The sequence below is a fragment of the Schistocerca piceifrons genome, chromosome 6, assembly GCF_021461385.2.
Source record: "Schistocerca piceifrons isolate TAMUIC-IGC-003096 chromosome 6, iqSchPice1.1, whole genome shotgun sequence".
Taxonomy (NCBI): Eukaryota; Metazoa; Arthropoda; class Insecta; order Orthoptera; family Acrididae; genus Schistocerca; species Schistocerca piceifrons.
In genome coordinates, this window is record NC_060143.1 from 340,641,677 (window position 1) to 340,663,904 (window position 22,228).

The window sequence follows — 22,228 nt, forward strand, 5'->3', positions numbered from 1 at the left end:
GTAGTCAACAATGAGGAACTACTGAAACATGTCACAACAGATGGTGACACATATATTTACAGGTGTGATCTTGGAGCTGAGACTTAGTCATCTCTTAGGAAGTATTCTGAATTGCCAAGTTTGAAAAAAGCTCTACAAGTGGGTCAAATGTGAAGGTTTTGCTCATGGTGTTAGTTTTTAATGGCATTGTGTACCATGAGTTTTTGCCAGAAAGTTGAATGAACAGTAAGATTTACTACTTAAAAGTTCAACTCTGTTTATTTGAAGCAATCCAGAAATAAATCCGTATTTGTGGTGAAACAGTTCATGGATATTGCATCATGATAAAGTACCTGCTCACACTTTGTTGCTCTTACGTGAATCTGTTTACAGATACAATGTAATAATGACACCTCAGTCTCCACATTTGCCAGACCCGGCCCCTTGGGACCTTTTTCTGTTCCCAAAAAGAAAGGAAAGCCCTAAAGGCCCATCATTCTACAAATATAGATAAAGTTAAAGAAGCATCACTGAGAGAGCAAAAAGCTGTTCCAAAGATAAGAATTCCAGTAATGTTACTAAAGTTGAAGAATGTGCTGGCATAAAGGTATGATTTCTAATGGGGAGTACATTGGAGGGGATGTAAATTGATTAAGACAAATAAAATTCTTTCCAAACACACAAAATTCCCATTACTATTTTAAGACTCAACATATATGTTTTCTGTTCCAAAACATAGCAAATGATTTTAAAAATTCTATTTGTTGATCACACAAATGTCTTTGTGAAAGACATACAATGAATGTAATGTTAAAAATGTAGCAAATAGGGTAGCTGACAACATTGGCTTGTTGTTCAGTGATCAGGTTGTTACTTGACTGCAAAGAGATACAGTGCCTACAATTTCTGAAGTAGAATTCTTCACAGGATGCTCAAGTAACGATTAAAGCTGAACATTTTAAATCCTGAATATATTTAATTCTGATGTCTGAAGGAAAATGGGAAGTTCCATTTGGAGTCTTGCTTTTATGATCTTCTATTGAAAATAGCTATTGTTGTCTTTACCACAAGATTAATTTCCTCCCTTAATGACACTGTAATGTCAAAGCTGGTTTACTTCGACTATTTTCAGTTTGTCATCTCCTTTGGTAAGCTGTTACAGTCCTGGCCTGCATGGAGCATACTCGCCCGTGAGTACCCATCAGCCCACTCATGGACATGCACAAGTAGTAGACATAGGTTACCTGTCTGGTGTCCCTACTAAACTGCAGTTGCACTTCGTGCTGTTGTGTTTGTGAGCCATTGTCTATCCATGCCCATAAGTGCTTGGTTCAATGTATGGCCTCATACGCTGCAGGTAGACTGCTAGTTTTCCAATATATCAGCTGTTCATTCAGTCTTGATCACATCTGCCTGCAGGCTCCAGGCTGCCAGCATGTTGGCACTTGAGCTGGAAGAGCCTCTTCATGGATTATATTTTGGAGCAGCTCTGTACAGTCACAAAAAGTTTTCTTAGTCTAGAAAAATTTAATCATACGATCTGTGGTTTCGGTTCACAAATATCATGCATTCTATTCTTAAAGTGTGTCTCACTTCTGATGCTCCCATTGCAGCATACTAGCTACAACAGTTTTAATCCTGAATGAGACCAAACAATAGAAACATCTCTTGGGCTCAGTAAAAAATTAAAGATGTGAAATTAATTGGCATCAGCAGTAATTCATTGGTACCTAACAACCAAAAGGAGAGATCATGACCTTAAAACTAAATATGGCTCATCAGTACAACATAGTTTTGATCATGTACCATTGCTTTGAGCCCTTACAAACCAGGATCAGTCATGAGGCAACTTAAATTAGCATGGGCACATTGGTGAATATGCAAATAAATTAATAAATGATTGTGAATAATAATGGAAAAAATAGGATGTGATATTAGAGGACAATAATGTGGCTCATAAGCAAAGGATTGGTATTAATCATGCATTTATTCAAATCAAATAGGAACCTGTTCTGAGTACTGGGTTCAAACAAGTAGTTGCTGAACACAATACAAATATAAAAGAAAAACAATGCAACTTTACAGTGCAAGCAGTGTGCTATTTAAGCAGTAGTGGTTAGAAACTAAGAAATAGAGCTGTGAATTAGGTCACCTAAATAGCAGCAAATCTTAAAATTCAGCCAGCACATACAAATCTCTGTACATTAACAAATTCACTGCCACAGAAGGGTTCACTCACTGATGGTGTGACTAAGAGTCTATGCCCACTAGTAATCAGACACAGTGTTTCTGTCCTGAGCTGATGCACCCATAATAAGTTCTAAATGGTAGCACATGAGAATAATTTAAAGTTCCAAGTAATAATTATGCCCACACAGCTGTCTGCCTGTACAGTGTTATCAAAAGCCATACTTACAAACCAATCAATCAAGATGAGACTCTTAACTTCACCCTGCCTGCCTATTTAAATGTTAGTCAGGTAATCCACTGCCTTAACCCAAGATAGCAACTTTCAACTTTGAAAGTCACATACATTTTAACTCTAGCCATTTCCCATGGCTTCAATTTCGTACGGGTTTGACATGTGTATTGCACATATCTCCTGCTTCACCATCTCGTTGTCCATCTCCTCCTCCCCCTCTCTCTGCCCACATCTTCTGGATAGATGGAAGGTGCAGATGGGGAAAAAGAGGTAGAGAAGAAAGGAGGAATTGAACAGGGATAGTGGGAGGAGGAGATGGACAGAGAGGATTACAGTAATGGTGTACAAATTCCAGCTTTCATTGCCAATGAACAGCAGTCAACATGAGTGCATGAGCAAAGCACCTGTTGTGGAGGCCCATACCCAACATTGTTTGCTGAATGGTCATTGAGGAGACACTGTTGGTAGCCCCTTGGTTCATCTTGACAGTCAGTTTCTCAACAGTTGCAACCTTCTCCACAGCCATTATTCACCCATCATCTGCCACCCGTGGCACACCAGCATATCAGTGCCTATTTTGGATAGTGCCATTTTGCCATGCATGGTCAACTTTAACCGTGGTGGCAAACAGTTTACAAACCTAGCCATTTTGGAACTGCTCATGTGCTTTTGGGTATCAGATAAATCACTCTGTTTCCACATTATAACAACAACTGGACTGTTTTCCGCATCCCCACAGATGCGCTTTATATGCCCTCCGCTGCTAGTGCTGCCACCTGCCATCTGTGAGTGGTTATTGCATGTTAACATTGAACATGATTAATTTGTAGTTAACCCCATGTTGTTAAAAGTGGATGATAGGGATCGATGACCTAAGCAGTTTGGTCCTGTAAGGTCTTACCACAAATTTACGAAATTTAAAAGTGAAAGCCAATGGCAGTTCAGTAATGCAGTCAATCATGAACTTCTGTCAGAAACTGTTGCCAAATGGTATCAAGATTTAAAAAGTTCTTCTGGTGCTTATGTACCAGGCTCCACTCCTGATTTAAGCTGTTAACCAATTGAAACCTTTATTCCCAAAATGAAGCAAGTGACATGATTGATCAATGGCCTTCAGAGGGTTTGTGAATCCATAAGGAATGAATGTGCCATCGCAAATCAATTCATCTCTGCCCTAAAGATCATACGGGAAGCTCTAAGACGTGTTGTTGTGTACAGGGAAATGAATGGCCTGTCCCTCCAGATTTCTCGGTTATTACTTCCTGGGGATCTTGTATAGTGTGTGCCAAAATTAAAGAGTTTGTTCTTTCTTTGGATGCAGCTGACACAGGTGCAATTCTGAAGGCAAAGCAACTTCTGATACTGGAGAAAATGCATAATTTGTGGACAGAACTATTTTGTGTCCATAGTTGCAAGTACCTGACTGCGCCTATTAAATGATAAGAAGAGCAAGGTCTTGAATAGGAAAAAAACAGTAGGACGTTCTTCCTTGTATGAGGGAGCAGCTGGATGGCATTGCCAAAGACAAACTTGAGTCTAGTCCTCAGAATAATGTGGCTTTTGAGGAATTTGCCACATATGTAGAGTTTCTATGCCTAGTGAGTACAAAATTTTCCCCGCTGGTTTCTGTGGATTTTGAATACGCTTCAGCAACTACAAAGATGTTCTATCTCCTAATAGAAAAAAGGTAGATAGGCTTAATGACCCATGCAACGGCTTTGTTTTTTCCTTCTTCTAATGAATGATGATTTGATGTATTTGTTTGCAATTTAATAAACTAAAATGAACAAAAGAGAACTTGTTGAAATAGTTGATTAAATCAGCATCTTCTTACCCCATTTTTATCTTATTTTAGCGCCTGTTTCTTTTTTTTTCATCTGAAAATTGCACCTAAAAATCCTGTCCTTCGCAACACCGAATCCATTTATTATTCAGTAAGGTGTTGAAGCCATTGCTGGCCCTTTGAAATCCTGCTCTTTTTTACACAATGGTACTTTACTTTTGGAGACTACTTCTGATTCTCAAGCACAACAACTGCTTGCATCTTCACTCCTCCATGGCTATCCTGCTTGTGTCAATGCCCATCAAACACTGAATTCTTCCTGTGATGTTATTTACAAAAGGCTTCTTGATGGTCTGACAGAGACAAAAATCCAAAGGTACATCTCTGATCTGGGTGTCATTGCCGTCCATTGAGTGATGAAAAAAAGTAGATGTCTCATTAGTGCCCACACGCACTCTCTTTCTCACTTTTGATAGAGTGGTTCTTCCACCAAAGATCATAGCAGGCTATGAAGTTACCACAGTCAGACCGTATATTCCAAACCCGATGTGCTGCTATCAGTGTCATTGTTACAACCACACTCGATAGTTCTATCGACACCAGCCGGATATGTAACCAGTGGCAGGGATGATCATGAGGGCGATTGTCCACCTCCTTCTCCCTGCTGCATCAACTGCAATGACGATCATGCCGCTGCCTCCCGCGATTGTCCCATGTATCCCGATGAGCGGGGTGTACAGGAGATCCGGGTGAAAGAAAAAGTGCCTTACCTAGATGCTCACAAGTTGTTGGCTAGTCAGAAACCCTGTGTTGTACCATATGGCAACTGCAGTACTGTTCTTGCTACATCTTGCTCCATGAAGGACATGGCCACACAGACATGCAACCTCAAATTTAGTGTTGTGGTTGTGAAATTTCCCAGCATCATGGTTGTATCCCCGTCATCTCCTCCAACTGTGCAGCAACACGCCACCAAACTTTTGCCTCATGGGGCGAAGTCACCAGCTACACAACCAGCGGGCTGGAAAGGACACAAGGAATACTCTCATGAAGACTTCCTACGTCCCTCCAGCCACCCAACATCTGAATCTTCCTCTACTACCCAGAAAGGCTTGAAGAAGTCAAACAAAAGCAAATGGTCTTCTACTTCGCCGACTCGAAGATCCTCTTCAACATTGTTGCCATGTGATACACTTGCCCGGCTAACCTCCATGTCACTGGTACGCACCATTAACCGTTTCGCTGGTGTTAAGCTACTGTTATACCTATACCACTGCCCAATTTCTCTCATCAGTTGAATTTGCAAGGTGATGGAACATATGACTTATGCTCGGGTGGTATGATGGCTCAAGTCTCGCAATTTACTAACCACTGCACAGTCTGGATTTCGAGCGTGGTGTTCTGCAGTTGACCATCTCGTCACTTAGTCCACCGATGTCATGAATGGTTTTCTGAGGGAAATCCCAGACTGTGGCCCTGTTTTTCAATTTGGAGAAAGCCTATGACACCTGCTGGAGGACCGGTATCCTCCATACTATCTACATGTGGGGCTTCCGTGGCAGCCTGCCCCATTTCCTTGAGGAATTTTTAAATGCTGAGTCTTCAAGGTATGTGTGGGTTCTGCCTTGCCAGACACCTTTATCCAGGAAAATGGTGTGCCTCAGGGTTCCATCCTGAGCGTTGTCCTCTGCCATTGCCATTAAGCCTATAATGGCCTGTCTCCCGCCAGGCATCTCTGGCTCCCTTTTGTTGACGATTTTGTGTCTGTTGCAGTTTTACACGGACCTGTCTCATTGAGCGGAATCTTCAGCTAGGTCTCGATTGTCTGTACTCATGGAGCATTGATAATGGCTTTCATTTTTGACAGAACCGTTTGTATGGAATTATGGCAGCACAGTTGATTTCTCCCACCATCTTTATGTCTTGGGCCTGTTGTTCTTCCATTCTTTGAAACTATGAAATTTCTGGGGCTCATGCTCGATAGGAAACACTTTTTCCTCCCACGTGTCGTACCTGGAAGCCCCCTATATGCTGTCCCTCAGTGTCCTACATGTCCTCAATTGTACTGCCTAGGGTGTCGATCGAACCACCCTCCTCTGTTTGCACCAGTCCCTTGTTCGATTGAAACTACACTATGGGTGCTTTGTTCATGCATCTGCACGTCTGCCCGTATTACGCCATCTCAATACTATCCACCATTACGGCATTCGTTTGGCCACTGGTGGAGTTTTACACTAGCCCAGTTGAGAATCTTTATACAGAAGCTGCCGAACTACTGCTGTCCTACTGCTGTGACTTTCTCCTCAGCAGGTATGCATGCTGCTCATCTGTCATGCGTGGCCACCTATCATATGCTTCCTTCTTCGATGACTCCTTTCATCACCAGTATAGGGCATGTCCCTCTTCTCTGTTACCTCCTGGAGTTCGCTTTCAGTTCTTGCTCCAGCAGCTTAACTTCATGCTACTTGCCAATTTCCCGATGGGTGTGAACCCTTCACCATGTTCACTTCGTGCAGCATCCCGTTTTCACCTTGGCCTTCATTTGCTTCCTAAGGACACTACTCCAGCCTTGCTCTGTCACCTTAAGTTTCACGACCTTCGCATTTAATTTTCCAGTTGTACCTTTGTGTGCACTGATGGCTCTGACTGACCATGGTGTCAGGTGCGCCTTTGTCATGGTTTTTTGGTATCAGCTTGTAATCTTACCCTCCCACACGTCACTATTAAAATTCTCTGTCTCTGCACAAGTTTTGAAAGCTTCGAGAGGCATAAGATATACAAAAGAGAAACTTTTTACTTATCTTCATTTTCTCTTCTTGTTGTTCGCTGCAATTATTGTGTCTAGGGACACATTATTGTGGTTGAAATTTTGATTTTGTAGGTTCTTGATGACCAAATAACTTATGAAGGTTTGCCTGTATTACTCCTGAATTTTATTCTTTTCCACATTTTCAATATCACACCGTCATTACAATTTCCACTTAATATTCCAAATCACATTGTTAGTGTCAATCATAAAGAATACATCTGTCTCCATCAGAGGCATACCCACTGCTACTTACATTCTGTGGTACTAACAATATTTTAAGGAGTTTACAAAGCAAAAGAGTTTACAAGCATTCTTGACAAAAGAAGAATCATCACCAAGATATAACATTATTTTATAAATGAATCCAGAAATAAATTTAATAATTAGCATTAGATTGTGCAATTAATAATATGAATTTTAAGTATGCCAGATATTTTGTAATTTCAAATATTTCTAAAAGAAGAGTAATTTTAACTGTGACAAATTAATTTCTTTTTATACATTGTAGTCAGAAATATTGTCCATGGTATACATAATCATATGAAATTCCTTTAGTTAAACAGTGGAGATAATGTTCACCTACACAAGAATTGATAGTATAAATGATATCTGTTATTTCTATTTAAAAAAAAAAGTGTCAGAAAATGGTGCCCCATTACAAGCTTTTGGAACACGCTCAGTATTTACAGCAGAGCTCTTCGCCCTTTATCAGGCCATACAGTACATCTGCCGACACGTGCCTTTCAATTGCATCATCTGCTCCAACTCTCTCAGTGCCCTTCTCAAAGCCTCTGTGTGCTGCATACTGTACATCCCTGTCACTTGTTCACTCTTGACAGAGTCACTGTGATGTGTATGTGGGTTTCTGGCCATGTCAGTCTGACAGGAAACAAGGCCACTGATGCTGCTGCCAGAGCTGCAGTCCTCGTACCTCAGGCTACTAGTTCTTATATTCCCTCCGATGGTCTCTGTGTCGCTGTGTGTCAGCAGGTGGCGTCAGTCTGGCGTCACTGTTGATCCTCCCTTCATGGGAACAAGCTCCTGGCTATTAAGCCTCTCCCAGTGGCTTAGACGACCTACTCTCAGTCCTAAGAGATCAATTTAACTAGGTTGCGTATTGGGCACTATCTCTGTAGCCATCGCCATTTGTTGAGTGGGGCTCCCCCACCTCTTCGTACCCATTGTCTGCCATTTCCTGATGGAATACCACTTTTTTAACCACTTACGTTCCCGTTTGTGTTTGCCATCTGAGTTGTTGGACATTTTAGCTTACGATGCGTGGGCTGTTGATCGTGTTTTACTTTTTGTCCATTGTAGCAATATGGCGAAGACCATTTAATTTTTAGTTCTAGAACTCTGCTTCTCTATGGCATATTTTACAGACCTTTCTCCACATTCCTGTTTTTAGCTGTCTTGTCTTTCGTTGTTTGGGATTGACATGTAGTCGTTTGTAACTCTTCTCTTTGGTTTTGTGTTCTACAGTTTTGACATGGGTGTGTATGACCAAGTTGTTTTTGTGCCCTAAAACAAAACAAAACAAACAAACATCAACTTCAGTGCATTTGTGCACTCGTGAGAGAACATGTTGTTTTGCTTGTCCAAGTGGCTGTGCACATTCCCTAATAAGGGCAGTAGCCTCCATGATGTGACCGAGCAGTACATCTCGCATATTCATCTTTTTTTTTACACCTCATAGTTTGTCCAGCACCATAAACAAAAATCTAATGGCTTAAGGTCTGGTGATCTCAGTGGCCAGTTAATTGTACTACCACGACACAAATCTAACCACCTAACAGCATTCATCACAGTACAATATCCCCAACATAAGCTTTGGAAGAAATTAACAAATGTAACTGATGACATTTTATGTTTATTTCTGTTCTTCTGCTCATAATAAAGTTATTGTACAATGATTGCTTGCTTGATACATACAGAAGTTTTAGGTTACAGTAATACTAAATTAAGTGATCATTATGCATATTTTATTTTTAGTTTTAGCAGTGTTGTCCGTATCAAAAGCAAGTAGAAGCCATTGCAAAAACCTAAATGAAACCAAAAATAGGAACAGGAACATATAATCTGAGCAAAAATACAATATTCAAATTCCCTTACTTACAGACAGTTAAATTTTCAATCTCTTGTATGTAAGTGACAGTTAATAAAAAAAGATCAAGCTATTAACTCATAAGGTTCAATCCAGTCAATGCAATTAATTAAGAGTTCATGTTACTTCTGAGTACTTTCTGGCACACTTGATAAAAGAGTTGGTTTTTGCATTTTTGAGTGAGTTGGCAGGCCCATTTCGCACACATTTTGATGAAATCTGTGTCGTTGTCTTCAGGTGTTACAAACAGTGGTCTTGTAAGTGGTCATTCTGTGGACTCAAATGAGTCTGTTGATTGGAATCAAAGCTTGTCGCATACTCACAACCAGTACTTACAACAATTGAGGAAAACTGTTTACTCCTTCTTAGAAATATTTAGCACAAAATGGGATCATTCACAGAGACAGAAGCCCAAAAACAATCCATCAGTTAGGATTTCTTTTGGTAAAATGTCTGTCGCACACAAATTACTTTCTACTTTCTTCTGTTCATGTAAATATGAAACAGTCTGTGCAAATCAGCTGTATGTACTATGCTAAAAAATGTATCTACAATGTAAAACACATCGACTTGACAATAAATCTTGAATACAGACTTTCTTTTTCTTGAGCACAATATTAATGCCATCACATGGCCACTATTTTTCTTATCTACAGGCTTAATTTATAATACTTGCATAATCAAAACTCAATTTGTCTCTTATTATGAATATAGAATTGTAAGTTGTTAAATATAAACAAGTAATATACTCAATGTAGAATCAGTGTTGGTGTTCATTTGTCCACGGGTCAAGAAAGTGATTCTAGGTGCACACTGATTGCCTATCATTAGCATAATATCAGATCGGTAGTTACAAATTATAGTTCTTGTACCATACAGTGATGAAGCTAAAAAAGATTGTTGTTGTTTGCTCAGATGACAGAAAATCCAATTTGGTGCAGTTGTACCATGTAAATATTCTACTTTTTGTTTTGTGAATTGGTGAAATGGTATATTTCATGAAAAGCACATTGTAGTAAACTAACACAGTATCAGATGTTCATGAGTACATTCCCTGCTCCAAAACATAGTCAAAGGGGTAGTACTGAATTTTATTTCTTCATGTTTTCACTAAATCACTTTCAGTGAATGCCTTTATACTCCTTTTGTCAAGGTAACTACTAATTTTCTCTCCCCTCTTTCTCCAACTAAGCTAATACTTCATCTGTAATGTTTCATTGACATCAAGGACAATAAACACTGAATCAACCCTCTTTTCCAAATTATGATGATGATGATATTGATTCTTTGATTCTCAAATAGTCTTTAGTATACACTTGAATTACATTGTTCAGGAAGGACAGTATTACATAATAGCGAAATACGATAGAGTATCACTCCTGCATTTCTCTTTTAGTGACCAACACTTGGACACTTATGCAGACACTTGGAAACCTCCAAGCAGGAGGAGGAGGCAGTCATGTCTTGTTGTTGGAGACAGAGTTTTCTTATTTGGTGGTACAAGTCCATACCAGGGACAGATGTCATACCAAGTAATTGAAGATCTGTACAATGAAGGAATTGACTCAAAACTTATGGATCATAATGATATGCATATACTGGACTTTGGTATGTAACATTTATACCTGTAAGTTGCATGTTTGTTTTGAAATTTAACAGTGTTGGATTTTTTCTTATTTCTATTTTTGAAAGAAGAGTACAGTGAATATCAAGAATTCTATCTTCTTAAAGCTGGTTGATGTGTGACTAGTCCATTAATACGTCTTGTAATTTTAAAGAAGAGTTATTTCAGAGTGTTATTTCAGAGTGTTATTTAATTTTGCTACTTTTCGTTGTCAGTGTGATAATCATTCCAGCCATAAACATGTTTATTTTGTAGGAAAAGGGCAGACAAAATAAGAAGCAGTTTAATGTGTTTGGAAACTTTCTGACAATAAGTACCCTTTTGTACCTACAAAGAAACAGTTTTGTCTCCTTTTCCTAGTGTAAAGAAACAATGTTAAGGTGGGGGGGGGGGGGGGGGGGGGGGAGGACAGGCTGTTGGCAAGAAAAATATCAGTGTAGTATTGTTGATCTTAGTGTGAAACTGTTAGTAAGTGCTGAGATTTTTTGTCACATGGGCTAGAACATGATATACTGACTAGCATGTTATTACCTGGATTATTTGTTGTATTTAGTTTATATCTATAAAATAATAATTGCACCAAGATGGAGAATAGTCACATGTGCTAGGTAACAGTACTGCCATGCATTCTAGCATTGCTTGATTTCATGATGATAAAATAAGACGATCTGTTTTGGACTGTATGTTGTATTAGCTCTTCAAGTAACCACTTCTGTAAACTTCTATGAAATGTTGTTTTCCTAAAGTTGAGAGATACTGAGGTCCCATAATGCATCACCAGATGTTTGTGCCACCTTCTGATATTTATTCAGTTACTCATACAAATATGAGCAAAATGTTTTGTCAGGTGTACCTGCAAACTAGTCAGATCCTGTTTCCTACAAGATATTTATCAGTTCAAGATTTATTACTAGGAACACAATAAAAGTAGAAATTCCTGAAGGACTATTAAATAATTTTCTAAGTACAAAAGTTGACATAGAGCTTATTCCTTCACAAATTTTCATCTTCAGTTTTCCTTTCTGATTATAATGGTTCTTCTCTGTTTAAAAATATTGCAATTTATAGATTACTTTTAGTCCAGTGCTTCTTTCTTTCCTATGTTGCATGACAGTGACCGTATCAAATGTTTCATTTTGTTTGTACTAGGCAAAATGAAATTTAATCCAGCTACGTATTCCTGTGCCAACTTTGTGTCTTTTTGACATCCTTATTAGGCTAGTTATCATTTAATCTCCACCACATTTTCTTCATAAAACTGAACATAAATTGTCAGTGTATTTTAATAGTTAAACAAAGAAGTACATAGATTTAATTTGAAAATTGAGCTGCTTTCTTGAGCTGCTTTCAGTGAAACTTACTAAATATTAAAATGTTTGATAAGCTACTGATTAGAATGGTTACAGTTTGTGATAATTAATTTTGTGTTTCTTGTTTTTGCAACTTTCAGCACCCTCACTACGAACACTCTGTGCTATGATTGTTATTAATAATCAGTTGGACTACAGCAGCTTGCCAGAGGAGTTAAGGTACCCGTATCTGCACTTCCCTCCATTTTCTTTTTTAGTGTTCCAAGTCATTAAGGCTATAATATTCATTAGGATTGAACATAACGAATTAGAAAAAAGGAGTATGTTGTGATATAAAAAACTGGTAAAGTAAGTGTGCTAAATCTTTTGAATGGTTTTAACACTCTCTTATAGTTTTACTTTACATTGTGTTGTTGGGAAGTCCAACAGCTAATTTTTTTAGTTGGTAATAACATTTGGAAAAAATAAGAGTAAAGGTTGTGCTTTCCTTGTGGCTGTTCAAAGTGGTCTTTTTCCGTATGTTTACAAAATTTCAAATCCAAAGTAATTCTCTACAATAGCTAACAATTATTATTGATTATTTAGACTCATTGTTAGTTCCAAAAAGCAGGTCCCTCAGTGATGTAGAACTCATCAGAAAAACAAATACATGTGATACATATGTAGTAGGGACTGACATGTCAGTGTTCCTGTCACAAATTCCAAGAGTGACATTCATGAAGCATGTAGTCAAATTGAGAAAAACTATATATTTTTTTTCGACAATGGGATTTTTTGTATGGAATAGTGCGTAAAATAAGGGAAGAACAATCACTCGCCTATAGTTGACTGCTAAGCGGAGCATAGAAATACATAAGAAGGAACACTATTCACACTATCTTTCGAGCTCTTGCTGATTTTCTGGTAAATATACACACATTCACACACATAACCACACAGATGTGACCACAGTGAGACTGGTTATTGAAAGCAGTTGTCTGGGCTGAAGGAGCTGGGGAGGGGATACGTATAAGGATACAAGAAGGCGGTGGTGGGAAAGAGTCAGGTCTTTCAACGGCTGACTTAGTGACTTCACAACAAGATGAAAGGAGTATAAAGGGTAGAGCATAAAGGAGAGATGGAAAAATTGAGAGGGGTGGGGGGTGGGGGGGGGGGCAAAAAATAGAGGAGGTGGAGATAAAGAGAGGAGACAGGGAGAGGTGAAAAGGAGAGGAGTGGGAAAGGAAGGTGGTGAGGGCGAGGGTAGAGGAGGCTTTCCACATGGGAGATGATAGTGGTGGAAGGCTGCACATTGATCTGGACAGGGAAGGAGTGGTGCTAACAGAAGAGAGAAGGAAAAAAGGTAAAGTGAGGCAATAGGGAACAGGTTAGCAGAGTTTTAGGCCAGAGGGATTGTGAAAGTGCAGGATAAACTGGAGAGCCAATTCTTGTGTACGTAGTTTAGAGAAACTAGTGCTGGAAGGGAATATCCACATGACCTGCATAATGAAGCAGCTATTGAAGTCATTTGTTTTGTGGTTTGCAGCATGTTCGGCGATTGGGTGATCAAGTTATCAGTTTGCCATCATTTGGCAGTGGCCATTCGATGTGAGTAGACACTTGGTTACTTTTAAAGCCCACATAGAATGCTGCACAGTAAATTGCAGCATAGCTGATCTATTACATGGCTGCTTTCACATGGCCCTGTCTTTTATTGTGTAGGAAACAGCTGTGACTGGAGTGCAGTAGGAGGTTGTGGGTAGGATAGGTCGTGCACCTGGGTTGACCACAAGGGAATGACCAATGGGGTGCAGCATAGGGATGGCCAGAGATATTCTGTAATAGGACAGGAACTGTGGAGAGGTGATGAAGGAGGAAGTGACCAGTGTCTTGGTTGTAGGAGGGTAGGTACTGTTCAAAAAGAAGCAAAAGGTTTGTTCTGTTGGAGGATTGCACTCAGCCATATGGGATGGTCGGTAGGAAGACCAGGGGGGTTGGGTTTGTGGAGGAGGTGAAAGATAAGTGCATGTTCTTGGTTTGAGGAGGGAGATGGATTCAGGTGTTGGGATGGACCTAAGCCCTTCAGGAGCTGGTGGAGATCAAGGAATTCAGTTGTACAACCTCAAATGGATTTTGATGAGCTGCAAATAACACAATTACAGGTAGTAATTTTTATTTATTTTTCACCGATTATCGTGATATTTTAACAAACAACGCCACAGGAGACACACATCAGTACTTCATGAGGTTCTACAGAACTTTTGTTAGCCAAATCCCAACCCTCAAAGACTGCTTTTGTTACCTACAAAGGCTGGACAAAAGGTGACATTCTGCCAGATACTGGAAGATACATAAAATAAAGGAAACCAGTTATCAGATAGTGACGATCAAAGAAACTAACTTACGAATAAACTGGGTCTTTACTGTTGAGGAATTAGCTTACGTGCAACTGACAGGAAAAATGGTTCCAGTCTGTTACTAACACTCGGAGGCCCAGACTTTGCCTGCCCTGTTGAGTGTCCCGAGGCGTCATTTTGACCCCTACCATTTAAACAAAGTTTTGTGAACTATTATTTCAAAATTTTAAACATTTATTATATTTTTATGTTTGCAAGTTTATAGCCATTTTCAGATGCAGAGTTGTAAATAAAAAGAACAAACACAAATTATATCATTTATTGACATATGAACAAATTTCACTGAACTTGGTAACACACAAACAAGTGTAAGCAAGTGACAGGCTTTTCTTTGTTCTAAATTTATAAAAAATTTAACTATTCATGCGTACAGAAATTTCAGTTACTTCATAGTTAAACAATTGTATTTAGTTTCCTTTGTACATTTTCCACAGACCATCTTCTTACAAACACTGCATGTGGAAATAGTTTTATTACATTTGCAGAATTTGAGAACTTAACATTTATGGCTCTTCTGTGGCATTTCGTCTTAATTTTCATTCTTTTCATACGTGTCTATGGTCATACAAGGAAAGCGACTCTTTGCATGCCCAGAGCATAGTTCATCTGCAGGCTGCTGAATAATGTCTTCTTTTGATCTTCTTCCCAGCAACAGCCCTAAATACTACAGATGCATTTATTCATGTTAGGTCAAGGATATTGTAGAAGGAGTGCACTGGCCATCTTCTTGAGGAAGCCTTGACTGAATACTGCCTCGCCATTTTGTCTATGTCAACCCTAAATTTTGTTTTGTTGTAATAACATACAGTTCGTGGAGCTTTTTTCATTTGTATTTATGGGTAGCACTAGGATGAAGAGAAGATATTACTAGCATATTTTTTGCTTTTTTCCCTTGATAGACTGTCAACAAAATATCATCATGTTTTAAAACTTTTGCAGAATACAGAGGACTCTTCAAGGACTTCAGAGCATTTACTGCTTTTACTGTTCCTACAATGGAGGTTGATTTTTCTTTCAATTTTTTTGCTAGTTTGAGTGAAGTGAACTAATTCTCTGTAGCGACATTTCTGCCAATCAAAGAAACATTAGATGCGCCACTACATAATCTGAAACCCTTTCATCTTGGGATTGTGCACTATCCGTACCAAGATAAGGGAAACCCATTGAGTATATACTTAGTTTCAACATCTACCACAAACCAGTGTTTTCACCCATACTTGTCAGGCTTTGAAGCCATGAATTGTGTAAATGGGCACCTAGTTTTACATGGGAAGAGCTGCTCATCTATTGTTATGTCACTTACAGGTATGTAACACATTGTACATTGTTCTATGAATTTATGAATTTGTTCCAGACAGCAGAAACCAATACAATCATTCTGTAATCATACAGAGCATGTAGATTTCTCATCAAACCTCAGGAATCTTGTAATCTCACAGAATCTATTACTGCTTATGGTTTCCGCACAAAATGGTAGGCCCCAGGAATCTGACAATAAATGTGAAGGTCTGTACTTCGGCAAGCACTCACACCACAAGCATAAATAATTGCAATAAATACTTCTAGTTTTTGTGTGGTCATCGACCAGCTGTCATTTTCTACTACTCTGTGTGCCTGTGTCACAGAACATTTCAAGATATGTTTGATTACATAATTGTCGATGAACAAGTGCCAAGCACTTGATACAAGTGCCAAGCACTTGATACAAGTTCATGACTTACATTTCTTTTTGGATGTAGTGTAGGTCCAGGAGATTCTCTCAAAATATTGTGATTAGGAAGATGCCCACCTTATGAATTAGGCAAGGCTTCTCTCCATACTGTTCCATCAGGAGCAACTTCTTTATGTCTTTCATCAGGCTATGAAGAAACAATCACTTGTTCTACACTCTGAGAAGCAGGATTATCTCCTCTTCTGTTAATGATTCTTCTCTCTCTATGGAGCATGAATAATAGAACAAATGTAAGAAAGCCACCATAAAATCTAGATTAAGTACAGTAACATTGTATGTAGATAAGAATATGATGATCATAAATTAGCAGCAATAATAATAATATACTTACTAGACTGTAAACTTCCATTATCTATATCTGAAGAATCAGAGTCATTAGTGTTAGATGATTGACCTTCTCTCAATTTCTGTGGTAAAAAAATCTGCCTCTGAATTGTCAGAAAAAAGTTCACCACCATCTGAATCACACTCCATAACTCTTTGTAACTCAGCAAGAATCTCTTCAACTCATAAATACTGTTTCCATTTCATTTCAATCTCCAGTTCACAATCACCATGAAAGACTGATTGTTTCAAGGGATGATGAACAATGGTGAACAGAGTCCAATGTTGTCATTTCATATGACAATAATATGAACGAAAGTAAATTATTGCGCTACAGAGTAAAGTAACCGAGGCTTGAGAATGCATGAGATATGTGTATGGCGTAACTATAAACAAATTACAATTTTTTTCTAAAGGGATGATATGACCCTTCTGGTGTTAAAGGTAAAACTGGAAAAAAGTGATAATCAATTAAGTGAAATGAAACTGTTGTTGTTGTTGTTGTTGTGTGTGTGTGTGTGTGTGTGTGTGTGTGTGTGTGTGTTTTTAATGCAGCCTCTGGCAATAAAGTTCGGTGAATAGTCCTGTAACATTAATGTAAATGAACACTGAACTACAGTTACCTTACTGTCCTTTGAAATAGTCACCTCCCATAACTATGCACCTCTGAACTCTGCAATACATGTCCTGGAAACTTTGCATGAAGTCTTCCTTTGGGATGGTGTTGAAAAGCTGCATTACATTTCGTTGGATGTCAGGAATATCATCAAATCTCTTTCCTTTCAAAGCGAGTTTGAGTCGAGGGGAATAGGAAGAAGTCTGGAGGATTGAGTTCTGCCAAATATTGTGGATGTTCAAGTTGCACCACTCCTTTTTTTCCAGGAACTGTTTGATGATATTGGCTGTGTTTGGATGAGTGTTGTTGTGAACAAAACACCAGGAACCTTGTTGTGCATACTCGGGTCGTACCCCTGCGTAGATGTTGCATGAAATGGGACGAAATTTCAACATACTGTACAGCGTTCAACATGGTTCGCTCAGGTAGAAATTCCCTGTGGATAATGTCTTGACTATTGAAAAAAATGGGTGAGCATCGTTTTGATGTGTGGTTTTTCAGCTCTGACCTTTTTCCGACGAGGTGATGTTGGAGAACCCATTCCTTCGCTGTTTCGTTTCAGGTTCCATCCTCAGTGACAATACGATTCAAGAAATATGCTGCCACATCCACCGTTTTGACAAAATCCTGTGAAGCCTCTAAATGTGCCTGCTTCTGATCATCAGTCAAATTATGTGGCACCAGACGACAACATGTTTTCCTCTTCCGTAACTCCTGGGTAAGGATTTGTCACACGGACTCATGGTTCAGATGCAAGTTCATACACTATCATGCGCACAGTTAATCGATGGTCCTTTGTGATTAATGTCGTCGCTTTCTCAATGTTTTGTGTCACTGATGGCAGTCACTGGTCATGCACTATGGGGATCGACAGAAACTTTCCCGGCCTCCTCGAAAACCAGTGAACCACTTGTACACACACTTCATGGTCTGTGCTTGATCCCCATGAACATATACCAGAATTTCACGTGTTTCTTTCGGTGTCTCACCAAGCTTAAAACAAAACGTTTAAATTGATCCTTTGCTGGTTCATTGTCCTGTTCTCAGTTCAGAACCAATGCACTAAACAAGCACTTCATCCAACAGGTCTAACACAAAGCACACACAATGCTCAACTGAACTACGGTGCGGGGCAGGTTGTCAACATCAGCAGCTATGCAAGTGTAGCGTTGTTAGTCACCAGTGTTGCCCAATTGATGGTTCTGACTTCATTCACCAAACTTTATTGTCAGAGGTTGTATAATGAAAGTACATGTCAAATAAATAAATGTCACTAAATGTCATGAAAGTAAATGTCACTTGAATCATTCTTCAAAACATAGCTAGCACTTAAAAACCGAAAAAGGGTCATTTTCACCCCTCTGGGTGTTATAGTGCTAAGTGATTGATTCCTTCACTTCTAGTAGGTCATTAACCAGCTGCGACTCTTGAGGTTTTATTTTATTTTTCACTGTTTTAGTTTAGCTGGCTTTTCATATGTGCTTTAAAATAAAAGCAGTGTTTGCAATTTAACAACCCATGCAGTTATTGGATGTAAAACCTGAACAGTAAGCTGAAACCAAAAATAAGGAGCAACAAAATCTGAAATATCTTAAAAATTCATTACAGAAAGATAGGCTAAACATTAGTAGGGGGATTATGAAAATTCTTTGATACCTGATGAGACAAATACCGTTTCAGAAAACAAAATTATCTAGGTCAGCGCTGTGTATGAGACCTGTCCACTTGGTAGTTCCAGGCAGCTGAGCACACTCTTAACAACACACAAACTGTTTACTTTCTTTAAAATATAATTACAATTTCATGATCCAGATGATTTTGCTTGAAGATTCATATTAAATGATAATTTTTTTGTCAACTTGACCTTTTGTGATGTAATTATTAGAGTTTTTTGTGTAAAATATATTTTAGATACTTTTTTCTTATTTACTGTGAATTTGACACACACATGCAAGAATGAGAATAACAGTCAGTATAAAAGCCCTTCAATGATCATAACTTTTTAAAAATCAATGTCTTTTTATGAAAGTTTCATTAATTACATAACATTATCAGTTCATTGACGTACGTATCCCTGTTATTGATTTATCTGGTCAATTATTTCATATGTAGAATGCCAATAAAACAAAAATTACAGAAGATGGGAGTATTATTGCACAGCAGTAACTTAGGAATAGAAAGATTCACTTTGAAAACTAGGACATACACGTCTTTCATGATGTGTGTCAAATATGTGTAACCTCAGTCTGTTATTACGCACATCCCCAGAATTTCATGCATAAAATTTATGCTTGAATTCTGCCAGCATATAAATGCAACAGGAAAAAGAAAATTTCCATGTGTCACGATTGTGTAGATATTGGCTGAATTAGATCAGCACATATCTTTGATACCCGGAGCTATATGAAGAGTAATCGTTTGCATTATTTTTTCTTTTTAAACAAATCTAATTGTTTGTGTGTTTAAGTTGTATGTGATGCATAAAAATAAAAAAAATAAAAATTATGATGGAAAATCCAGGATGGATTGTAACAATATTATGAAAAGTAGAGTTGCTACTCACTGTATAGCAGAGATGCTGAGTCACAGACAGGCACAACAAAAACTGGGTGGTGGGGCTAAGGAAGGGGCTAGGGCAGGGAGGGGGAGGGATAGCAGGGTAGCAGGTAATTAGACACATCATCTTTCTTCTCTCGTTTCTTTTAATTTGTGACTAGTCATCCAGCTTCATCTCCTTCACTTGAATCTTGCATAAACACCACATCAGATGCCACTCATATCCTACAAATAGCGCTATATAGTGAGTGTCAAGTCAAACCAAGCGCATAAAAGGTACAATATGCATTAAAAATAATAAATATTGTGTGGGTAGATAATACATGAAGCTAGAAAAGTATATTTATATTATTAATTGTAAATGCATTCACCACCAAAACTATATGCATTCAGTACTAAATATACAAATGTAGGTACAGGGGAAAGCAGAATGAGTTTCTGTGTCTTACATAAGAAAACAGTCTTATTACTTTCCATTAGTACTCGTTTAATGTAATTGCTTGATTACATAATGTACATATTAGAAATACATTTAGATCTGCTATAGGTGGCACACGTGCCAAAAATTGACATTTCTAGCAAACAAATTACATTAATCCAAGAAAAATGTGCATATTATTTATGAGACACCACAGTGCTGGAAGAAATTCATAATTACTACAAAAATTACAATGCATACGATAAAGTGATAAATATCATTTCCTCTTGTATACATAACCTTTCAGACACACTCCCACATCAGTCATTATAGATACATATTTGTTTTTCACAATGTTAATGAACAAAATTGATTTTGACAATATATTGAAACCGATTCTTAACATTTCCGTGCGTTTATCTACATTTTATACCAGCAAACTGAAATATGCTTTAAGAAAGGCTAATCCTAGAAATGGCTACTAAGATACTATTATATACAAAATATGAAATCATAATGCAACATCTGAAATGTGGCCTGCAGTGTATGCTGTAAAAAGTGCTCCATTAACTGTAACAACTCCCCCCCCCCCCCCCCCCCCCCCCCCCCCCCCCCCCCCCACCCCCCACCCCCCCCCCCCCACCCCCCCCCCCCCCCCCCGCTCCCCCACCTGTGCACTCCCTCTGTCTCCGTCTCTCCCCATCTCTCCCCCCTTGCTCTCCCCCCCTCCCTTACCACCTCCCCCCCCCCCCCTCCATCAACCACCTCCCTCTCCGTCACCACCCTTCTCCTCCAGAACTCTTTTCTACTTAACTTTCAAAATAATGAATTTAAACTACAAAAATATTACAGAAGAATAAGCATAACTTAATAGCACTAATGTCGTACTATGAAATGACATGAGAATTGAAAGATTAGTTATGGAAATGAAATATTTTATATTTCATGGTTTGCATTAAATGTTTGTGTCATATTGTTTCTTTGACAAATCTCAATCAGTTACATTACAATAGAATTACATGCATAGAGCAAACTTTATACTTGATGTAGAAACATTTGAAAGCAACACCTGTACACAACCAGCATACTTCATAAAAACAATACACACTGCCATATTCACAGTTGAGGTCTCCCAGTAAAGTTGTGGATTGCCAATATCCCAAACAGGGCATTCTGAGTACATTATTTATGAATCACAACTATATCTATGATGCCATTTAAATTGGCACATTTTTCTGGATGTGTAGACACGGCATATTGCAGTATTTCCTGCTTGATGGCAACTTCTTTCAACTTCTCAATTCTATAAGCTTTCCCAACAGCTGTATACTTTAGGTCATTCTATTTTATATCAAAGGCTATCAGGGTTTGGCAATCCACTTTGCCATCTTCAGGCCCCATACACTTTATTTGTACCAACAAGCTTATCATTTGGTGGCATAAAACTGGAACCGTGAATCTGAATCGTTATGCAAACTGATTCATACAAAAAGGTCACACCGACTGAGTTGGGAACATAGGATGTATTGCAAGGAAAGTTCCCACCTGTGCAATTCAGAAAAGCTGGTGTTAGGGAAGGATCCATATGGCACAGGCTGTGAAGCAGTCATTGAAATGAAGGCTGTCAATGTTTGGCAGCATGTTCAGCAACAGGGTGATCCATTTGTTTTGGGGCCACAGTTTGTCGGTGGTTGTCATGCCCATGTAGAATTCAGCACAGTGGTTGCAGCTTAGCTTGTAGATCACATGACTGGTTTCACAGGTAGTTCTGCCTTTGATGGGATAGGTGATGTTCATGACTGGACTGGAGTAGGTGGTGATGGAAATATGTATGAGACAGGTCTTGCATCTAGGTCTATTAAAGGGGTATGAGCCATGAGGTAAGGGGTTGGCAGTAGGGGTTGTGTAAGGATGGATGAGTATATTTTTTATGTCCAGTGGACAGCAGAATACCACTGTGGGAGGGATGGGAAATACAGTGGCCAGGAAATTTCTCATTTCAGGGCATGACGATGGAAGTTGAAACCCTGACAGAGAATGTAATTCAGTTGCTCCAGTCCTGGGTGGTAGTGAGTTAGGAGGAGAATGCTCCTCTGTGGCCGGATGGTGGGACTTCGGGAGGTGATGGGAGAGGTAGTAAAGATAAGGTATGGGA

The 22,228-nt window shown here is 38.8% G+C and overlaps 1 protein-coding gene across 4 annotated transcripts in view; it reads left to right on the forward strand.

Annotated features, from left to right (window-relative positions):
* LOC124802452 (kelch domain-containing protein 3) overlaps positions 1-22,228 on the forward strand; it is a 130,560-nt gene that overhangs the window by 71,530 nt on the left and 36,802 nt on the right. The window contains exons 7-8 of one of the 4 annotated variants that reach the window (XR_007017123.1): positions 10,494-10,705; positions 12,172-12,250. The exons of the other annotated variants lie outside the window; for them this stretch is intronic. The gene's annotated coding sequence lies outside the window, so the exon portion shown is untranslated. Of the gene's footprint in view, positions 1-10,493; positions 10,706-12,171; positions 12,251-22,228 lie in introns of those variants that run through there. 4 annotated transcript variants of the gene reach the window in all.